Source organism: Podarcis pityusensis, assembly GCF_964106645.2.
Source record: "Podarcis pityusensis genome assembly, chromosome: 11".
Taxonomy (NCBI): Eukaryota; Metazoa; Chordata; class Lepidosauria; order Squamata; family Lacertidae; genus Podarcis; species Podarcis pityusensis.
This window is the reverse complement of record NC_138036.1, coordinates 63,185,508-63,195,391: the sequence shown is the minus strand read 5'-3', so window position 1 is coordinate 63,195,391 and position 9,884 is coordinate 63,185,508. Positions and strand designations below refer to the sequence as shown.

Genomic DNA, 9,884 nt, shown 5'->3' with positions numbered 1-9,884 from the left:
GGCGCCGAGGAGCCCCGCTCGGGACTTGGCCGCCGGAGGAGGCGGAACGCGGCTGCCCGGCTGCTGCCGCCGCCCCTTTTCGAAGAGAACGGGCGAGCGAGAGGGAGCCGCGTTGCCGGGGACCAAGCGGCGCAGAGGCGCGACGGACGAGGCAGCCGTGCAGACGCGCCGAGAGAAAGGAGGAGGGAGGCCCTGGGCCGCCGCAAGTCCGTCCTGCCACCGCTGCTGCTTCTCGGCCGGCCGAACTGCGTCGCCTGCGGCAAGGAGCGCGAAGCGGCGGAAGGTGGGTGCGCGGGCGGAGAGACCCCCGGGCGGGCGGGCGGGCGGAGAGACGGGCGGGTCCCGGGCTTCCCTCCTCCTCCTCCTCCCGGAGCCCCTCTCCCTCTTGGGGGGGGTCTCCCCACAGAAGGGGAGCCGGGGGGACGACCCGAGAGGGCTTGGCGCCCCGAGGAGCCTCCTCGGCGAGGGGGAAGTGGCGCTGCGTTGCGGCAGATGGCAGCGGGGGCCTCGTCCTCGGGTTCGCCTTCCTGCTTTTGAATCCGGACTGAACAGGTGGAGCGAGGCGACGCGGCTTCGGCTTCTCTCGGGCTCTTCGTTGGACGAGGAGAGCGAAGCCTTGCCGCCCCTCCGGCCTCCATGGGGGGGGGCATGGCTGGAGGGGGTGCCTGGACCTCTGGGAGATTCTTCTCAGTTTCAGAATAAGGATGTGAGGCTTGTCCTGCTCCCTGCTCCCTGCTCCCTTCCTGCTCCCATGGGACGGTCCTGCGGGGGTCCAGGCTGATTCCCAGGGGAGGGAAGTTGTGGCGACGGGGGGGGGGGGTGTCATGTCAGACACGGAAACCGGTGCCCTGGAGCGGTCCTGACCGCAGAACCACCCCCCTCCTGCGGAGTCTGCAGGTGCCCCTTACAGGCCGGGAGCACAGCAGGTGGTTTGGGTTCCCTGCCAGCATCAAGGCATTTAATAAGTACCCCCCCTTGCTGTGGAGAAGAGCTACAAGCTAGGCCAGGCCAGGGTTTTGGTTCTCCAGGGATGCTTCAGCCTGTAAAAAGGACAAAATCCACCCCCCACCCGCCCAAGCAGGCAACAAGAAGACTGGCTGTTCAGTGTATTTGCTCCCACTTCCCAGTAAAATTATGTATTACTTACATGTTACCTTTTTGAATCCCCTATGCTCTGCTCATCAGGGTAACTTGTAAACAAGTTCCACTGCTTTCAAATGAATGTTTAGGATAGGGCACTTAGGGTGCCAGAGGATTTGAATTAATGTGCAAATGTTCTATTGTAAGTTAAAGATCACCTTCCTCTTCATGTCATTGTTTGCACATGAAATGAAGAGCAAAGCCCAGCCTTTACAGTATTTCTTAAGATACTATTTTGCAGTGCTGAACTGAATCTGTTCCTCTAAATATAGGTGGGGAGGGGGGAATCTATAATTTTTCAGATAAAATAGGTACCACATTCTATCACCAACAAATTTATGATGTTCCTATGTGGTCTTTTATGGATTGGGGGCAGGGATACCATTAGTTTCAGACTATGCTTTTGTATATGAAGAAGTAATGAAGCAGTTATATAGATATGTTTTTAAAATGCTTAATTTGCTGCATAGTGACCTACAAAGAAGGTTTCTGGTCGATATATGAAGTTTGGCTTGCATTATTGCTATTTGCTTAAAATAGCATTGCTTCCTGGAACCAAAAGGTGTTGCAGTGCTTCAGTGCAGGGCATGGTTTTCTATTTCAGTATATGCAAAATACACTTTTGTGTATTTTGCTTATCTTTGTTTATTCTCTCACCCTCCCAAAAGTACCATTGCATTAGGTCACCTGAAGAAAATGTCACTATCAGCTAGCTCATATTACCTATTTAAAAAACGGGTGCGGGCCCTGTTCAAGAGAACTTAATACAAATCCCCAAATATTCACAAGATATAGGAGAGAACTTTTACGCGTAAAAAGTTTAAGGGTTTTACTAGTAATCCTCAAACATGTGAAGTGATTCATTCAAAATGTATATACAAGTAGCTAGGTAACATGAAGTCACCCATGACTTCTACCAGTTTGACCCTCTGCTTCTTTCCTTTCATGTAGCCCTAATGCTTGCAGGCCTGGGTTGGAGTGGGAGACTTTACCAGGCACCATAAGCACCCTGCCTGCACCCACTCACTTGATAACAGTCATTTATGTTTGTCTGATAGACAGAAAGTCTTCCCCTCTCCCTTTCCAAGGGTTCATTGTATGGCCTTAGTAACTGTCTCTCAGTCTTGGTTTCCCATTCAGTAATAGGACTGCCAACTGTTCAGGAGGAAGAAGAAAAAGCATGCCTGACTTGCTTTTGTGCCTGTAACATTGCAGCATGATCTGCAGAAATGAGCAGCTGAAGCTTTTCATAATGGAGAGAATTATCACTTACCAAGGGCTGCAGATCAAGCTATATAGGCAAAGAAATAACAACAAAACCCGTATCTGTAAAATAGGAATAGTAGCAACTTGACAGGGATGTTATATATGTATGCAGTCATTTAGCTTTTGTTGTCTATGCTCTGGTAACCTCTAGGTTAGATTACTTCAATGTGGCATATGTGGAGCTACCTTTGAAGATGGTTTGGAAACTGCAGCTGGTACAGAAATTGTCCACCAGATTGTTGACCAGAAACAAGGCAGTCTAAACATTAATACTAATTCTGGCGTGAGTGCACCGGCTTCCAGTGAATTTCAATGCTCAATTCAAGGTGTTGGTTTTGACCTTTAAAGCCTTATGCTGCTCAAGATCCCAATACCTCAAGGACTACCACTCTCCACATGAACCATGTGGTCATCCTCCTCCTTCAGGCAGTTGCTTAGGGCGTTGACCTGAGTAAACACCACCTTAGTGATGGCTCTTCACTTATGGAGCACTCTTCCCAGGGAGGCATACCTGGCAACCTCATTATCTACCTTTAGGGGCCAGGCAAAAACATTTCTTTTTCACCAACCTTTAATCTTCTGTGGCCTGCTTCAGTGGATGGGATGTCTTGAGTCCTGCCTAATTGTAAATCTGAATTTGTTTTTATATTTTACTCTGTCTTAGTTTTACTTTGGTTTTAATATTTGTTCTTTCTCTGTAAGTCACTTTTGGTTACAGTGGTACCTCGGGTTACAGACGCTTCAGGTTACAGGCTCTACTAACCCAGAAATAGTACCTTGGGTTAAGAACTTTGTTTCAGGATGAGAACAGAAATCACGCGGTGGCGGAGCGGCGGCAGTGGGAGGCCCCATTAGCTAAAGGTTAAGAACAGTTTCAGGTTAAGAACGGACCTCCAGAATGAAATAAGTTCTTAACCTGAGGTACCACTGTACTTTTTTTAAAGAAAAAAGTGACTTATTTTAAGATTTTTGCAAAATCAAGTCATGAAAAATAGAGGACTGTTATGAGGCATTTGGTTTTTTTTTTAAATAATATTTATTACTTTTATAGATTACAAAAAGAAAAAAGGACAAGAAAGAAAAAACAGAAAAGGAAAAAACAAAACAAAAGAGAAAAGAAAAAAGAAAAAACAATACAATATATAGACAATACAAAACACACCCTAAACTCAAAACTAAACACATTAAACTAAACTAAACAAACCCCACTCCCTGGCCTTAACCCTAAATGAAACAAAACAAAAGCAATTTAAAAACATACATCATCTCTTTTCCATACTCTATCTTTCATTCCCTTGTTTCCTCGACCTTCTCTCACCTCCCTTTTTGTATTCCACTTCTATTAATTGTTTCAGCAAATCCTTTCCATCTTTCTCCATTTTCTGTAATATTGTAAATAACGTATTTTTTAACCTTATTTTCCATTAAAACTAAAATACTTATATATGCTTAACTCCTTATAACATTTCTACTAAGCCCATAAAAAATAAAAAATACAAAAAATAATTCCACCATTTTTCTATCACTCATTAGTTTTACCATAAGTCTATATATAAACTTTAAATTTTCCAATCTTCTTCCACCATCTCCTCTTCCAGGTTTCGGATTCTGCCAGTCCTTTCCGTTAGCTCCATAAAGTCCATCAACCTGGTGATCTTATGTCCGAGGCTCTTAACTCTTTTCCAAGTCCCTTCTGCAGGTCTTCTTCATTTTCTTTAATGCTAAAAAGCAAATCTTGGGGAAACGCCAACCTGTCAATCCTTTTCTTCCTTCTGAACAAATCAGCTGAATTTCCATAGTTAAATCTACAGTCCATAAAGTATTTCAGGGCATATTTCAGGATTCCTCCAAGTCCAAAGGCCCCCAAAACTTCAATCTCCTCCAGGCCCGAGTCCATGTCCCAAAAGTCAATTAATCCCTGCATAGAGGGCTCTTTCCAACTTTCCTCCTTTAATCCAAACCGGGATCCATTCCTCAGAGTCTGACTTTTCCTAGATTCAATCATAAAAGGCCTCAACTTATAATCCTCAATTTGCTTCTGTAAAGCCACAGATCTCACTTGTATTATTTTATGTTCAACAACAGCAGCATTCTCCTTCTCCTCCTTCTCCTCCACCATTTGTCCTGCCAAAATGGATTCCTGTACCAAGTCCTGAATTATTTCTGTGTTGGTGTTCGCTTTTTGACTCAAATTGGTCACTTTCTGTTCCAAATTATCAACTTTAAAAGTCATGTCATCCATCTTCTTGTGAAGTTGTCCCAGCGAACAGCTTATCTTACATAAAACAGTCACAATGGCCTCTCCTGTCAACATTTTTAAATGGTCCAAGGTCGCCTCTGGTTCTCAGAATCCTTATCTGCAGCTGGGAATCCCCCAGTTACACTCCTGTTACAGTTTCAAAAGCTCCCTCTAGAGGGAAACAGTCTCCACTTGTATCAGTTCTTTCAGGCACAACTCAGGCATTAAAGATAAATTTTCAGTTACTTTTCCTCTTTTTTAAGCGCAGAAAAGGACAATGGAAACAGTATCTTACTCTTATTTACTCTTATTTAGCTAGCTGTCAAATCCGTTCTGTCAAATGCACTCTCTCCAAACGTCATCTGGCAGCCCGTTCCCAGGTTCAGAGCAGTGGTAATTTAATTTTTCACTCTCTCCTGCAGGCTCACTAGATCCAAAATTTCCCCCTCTTCTCCTGCTTCCAAGGGGGGTTTTGTATTTTAAACCAGTGGAAATTTAATCCTTTGCCAAAAGCTTTCAAAGGCTTTAACTTGTAACGTCTTTGCTTCAGTCTATTTACAAAAACGGGAGGCGGACTTCCTATTTACAACCTTCCCGTTTCAATGCCAAATTAAGGTATTTAAAAATCCAATTTTCCGTTTTACTCACGCGTAGTTGTTTAAAATCCAATTGTCCACAGGAAAAAGTCAGCGCTCTCCGGCAACAGCAATGCGGCTTCACTCTGTGAAAGAAGCAGTCGATTCAAAGCACTGCGCCACTCACCCCACGTCGCTCTGGACCCCCAAAACAGGGTTTCCCCGCGAGCAGGGGAGGCGCAAAAGGTGCCAGCCGAATCCCAGGTTCACAAGCTTCTCCCGCTTGTGATTTCAATGGGTCTCCACCTTCGCCGTGGCGGTCAGACCCTGTTTTTCACGGAGCAAGTTCCTCCCGAACGGAGGAGCTCCGCCATTGCCGGAGGCGCCAACCCGGAAGTCTGTTATGAGGCATTTGCATCCGTTTGCTTTTGCAATGTGAACAAAGGTTAGGGTTTGCAGGAGTTTCTTTATTTGTTTTCTTTCACTTATACTTGAGGGTGCATGAAGGGTTTTGCATCTAGTATAAGTGGGCCTCTCATAAATTGGGAATTTTGTATCCTAAAATTATTTTCCTGATATCATTGGAGGTTTCCTGAAATCACAAGCATCATCAAATATAATTGATATGCTTCTTCTATGACAATCCAGCATAGAGTTGTAGTCCAGAATATCTGAAGAGCAGCACCTTGGCTACCCCCGTTCTGTGAGCTTCAGTTTGTAACTTGTAGAGAAATGGGCACCATTATTTATTGTGTGATACAAGCCTTGCTGTGGAAAACATTCATTATCATTCCATGACTCTGTAATACCTTTTACATCTTTCAAAATTAAGAATTACCATACACTCCTGCAACCTTTTAATTGGTTCATTTAGTCAACTAAACTTTAATTGCTGGGACTGTCAACAAGGAGGAAAAATGGTGAGACTTCAGACTCCTGAAGGGAGTCCCGCTGCACAGGTTATGCTGATGTTTTTGTACCATCCTGGACCAAAGAATTAAAATGGAAGCATAAAGATTCATTTTCCTTCTAACCTGTATCTAAAACTGGGAGAGAATTCACAATTATGAATTAATTCACATTTGACAGAATCTGCCTGGCATACATAGTATTTCCTTTGGCATTTAAAAGGTCCCCCTGATAGTTTCTTCCTTTTCAACTTACACGTGTCTGTCCCTTTATGCTGCCTTTTATCTCCCCTGTCCCACATTAGCACACGCAGAGGAAACTATGGAATTGGAGGTGTGTGTCTGAAAGGCCTGAGAGCAATTCATTCCAAATCTTGCTTTGAATCTTGAAAGGCAGCTGAGTAAATCTTTAGGTATACTCTGCTACAGAGTGGATCAGTATTTGACAAGGTTAGAAGGATTTTGGTATCATCCTACAATGCAGTGTCTACCAAAACTACAGATGGTTTCTAAATTGCAGAGATTCAGGTAATTGGTGATAAAAGCCCCTGTATTTGCAAATACAATAATGAAACGTATCGAGTAAAGAAAATGTTGAGCAGCTGTAGAAAGCCTCCATGTTTCTAGGTGTTTCTGGCTGAATATACAAAAGAAATGCTCTTTCTTCTATTAGATATTTTTAATGTGTCATTTCTTGCTGTAAAGGATTGACAGATGATGTTTATCAGTTTATGTATTTATTTCAAATCCTTCTCTTGGCTGAACCTTATTTATCCAAAGATAAAGTGTAGAAGTCTGGCTTCACGCAACTCTGTAGGGCCCCTGAATTATGTCAGGTCCTTTTTCTGGACCCTGCTATAATATGGGTTAATTTCCAGAGGGGTAGTTTTGTGGGTGTGTTGGTGCGTGGGTGTGGGTGTTGCAGCAAAATCATGCCTTAAGAAACTTTCTTGTAGCATAGGCTTTCATAGACTAGAATCCTGTTTACTAAAAGCATTTTGGGTTAAGCTGATGGTAGAAACAAGTTGTGTTGGGTAGCTTCTACAGTACAAGGGTGGCAATTGTGAGCAAACTATTTTGGCACCCTGATTATGTAAACAAGTCTTGGAGCTACTTTTGTGCAGTCTAATGTAATTTGGAATTTACTTTCTCATCCTATCTGCATCTTCTTAGCACGTTCCTTGCCAGTTGTTGGTTCTGAAGAATCCATTTAGATCTGGGTACTGCAATACAGCAGCATGCAGAGCGACATGTAGCTTCACTTCCTGCCTTATTCATCAATGCACTCTGCACTTGTATACCTATTACAGTGGTACCTCAGGTTACATACGCTTCAGGTTACATACGCTTCAGGTTACAGACTCCGCTAACCCAGAAATATTGCTTCAGGTTAAGAACTTTGCTTCAGGATGAGAACAGAAATCGTGTTCTGGTGGCGTGGCGGCAGCAGGAGGCCCCATTAGCTAAAGTGGTGCTTCAGATTAAGAACAGTTTCAGGTTAAGTACGGACCTCCGGAATGAATTAAGTACTTTAGGTACCACTGTATAATTAAATAAAGGCTATTAAGAACTTCTGCTTAGGTAGATTTGAAGACAAAATATACAAAATGTGGGGTTTTGTGTGGGTTTCTTTTAAAAAATAGAAGCAGGAATTATAATCTTCACATAGAAAACTTGACTATTCTATATTTTAGGTTTATCTGAACTTTATATTTTTGCAAAAGTATAATTTTATGTTGCTCTGGCCAATGTCCAAAGCAATGAAAACATCTACCAACATTATATTGTAAATATATATGTGTGTGTGTGTGTGTGTTGGGGAGAGAGAGAGAGAGAGAGAGAGAGAGAGAGAGAGAGAGAATTTGAAGGAGACTACACTGTCCGGCATTTTATTTGCAAACCCACTTTCCAGGTTTGCTATCTTATACAGGCTCCTGTTAAGATTATACCCGAGGTGGAAAGAAACCGTGCATTTATTTTTCACTAAATAAATTAGAAGGACTGACACCCCAATCTTAAACAAGTTTATGCAGAAGTAAGTTCAGCTTTCTCAACTGGGACTCTGCTAGGTAAATATGGCTGTGGATACGATCATATATGTACACATTGGGAGTAATCCCCATTAAATACAGTGAAATGGGGTACTTCCAGGTGGGAGCTTAATTTGCCATTGGAAACCGTCCCCTCTATGTGTTTTAATTGTATTGTTTATTTTTAGTTTTAAGCATATGTAATCCTGCCCTGGGACATTCAGGTGAAGGGCGGATTATAAATATGAATAAATGAACCTGTGGCCTGCCAAATGATGTTGTCAGCATAGCCAGTGGCCTGGGATGATGGGATTTGGAGTCCTGCAATCTCTGGAAAGCCACTGGTGCCACATCCCTGGTCTACACATATTAGAATTATGTATGTTACTGAGGTGGGGTGTGAAATGTAGGCTACAAAAGCCAGTTTCTTGTCTGGCCGGGTTGTAATGGGTCCTGAAGCTTTTGAATTACAGTGGTACCTCGGGTTACATACGCTTCAGGTTACATATACTTCAGGTTACAGACTCTGCTAACCCAGAAATAGTGCTTCAGGTTAAGAACTTTGCTTCAGGATGAGAACAGAAATCGTGCTCCGGCGGCATGGCAGCAGCAGGAGGCCCCATTAGCTAAAGTGGTGCTTCAGGTTAAGAACAGTTTCAGGTTAAGAATGGACCTCCAGAACGAATTAAGTACTTAACCCAAGGTACCACTGTACACTTGTGTTTCAGGTCAAGGTGTTTAACTGACTGTGCTCTGAAGTGATGTCAGGAAAACAGTTAATGCAAGCCATTGGGGATCACAGGTTTTTTTAAATTTTCTAAGACTTGCTAACACTTCTTTCATATAACAGAGTTACATATAGCACATTGCCAGGTGCTTAGTATGGCACATAACTTTCAAGAGAGGTAGGAAACCACTAAGAGAGACTAGAAACCTAAATTGGCTGCTTTGAAGAGCTGGTTGGCTTTGTTAACCTTCTAAATGCAAATAAGCTAAATTAAAAAGTAAATCTACTAGCAACACATTGATATTCCTGATCCACAGATAAGTCACACACAAAACTTCAGTTGCATGCAGTTATTTATGTGTAGGTAAGTTCTACATCTAGTAGCCCAGTTAGAAGATAGGGAATGTATTGCAATATATTTGAAGGTAATAAGTTTTATACCTGCATATAGGCTAGTGATTTATTTGGTAACAATTATGTGGATTATTTTAATGAATTCTGTGTTAGAGTGATCATTGTAGGCTCCAGAATGAGTTACATGTTTATTCCATTTCTCAGCTGTTGATTTAAAAGAGCCCAAGGATTTCTTCACATTGTTCTCTGCCACCACATAATCATAATATAAGAACACCATGTGTGAAGTCTTTGGAGTTTAAATTTACCCCCATGTAAACCATGTATTTTTTACAAAGCAAGCAAACAAAGCTTCAATAAATACTGTTTCTCCAAAAACAGTTCTATGAGACAAAATTAGTCCAATTCCATTTAACCATTTTATTAAAAATAACAACCAAAAAGCAATTATGAGGATACTTGCCTGTGAAACAAGAATATCTTTTAGTGAGACAGCAGCTTATCACATAGTCAAGTGTCTAGCATGGTATAGATCCAGTGGTGTTTTTCTAGAAAAAGGTGCTGGAGCTCACCATGAACTTTTTTTAGAACGGCAATGGTGCCCTGAGAGGAGCCAGAGCAGAGCTCTGACTGAAAAAAGCCCTG

The 9,884-nt window shown here is 42.5% G+C and overlaps 1 protein-coding gene across 5 annotated transcripts in view; it reads left to right on the top strand.

Annotated features, from left to right (window-relative positions):
- Positions 1-45: 45 nt before the first annotated feature.
- The window catches only part of PIP5K1B (phosphatidylinositol-4-phosphate 5-kinase type 1 beta), a gene marked incomplete at its 3' end in the record, with an annotated part of 90,362 nt that continues 80,523 nt past the window's right edge, over positions 46-9,884 (top strand). The window contains exon 1 of one of the 5 annotated variants that reach the window (XM_080972772.1): positions 46-283. The remainder of the gene's footprint in view (positions 284-9,884) is intronic. The other 4 variants (XM_080972768.1, XM_080972771.1, XM_080972769.1 and 1 more) reach the window with 4 other exon arrangements.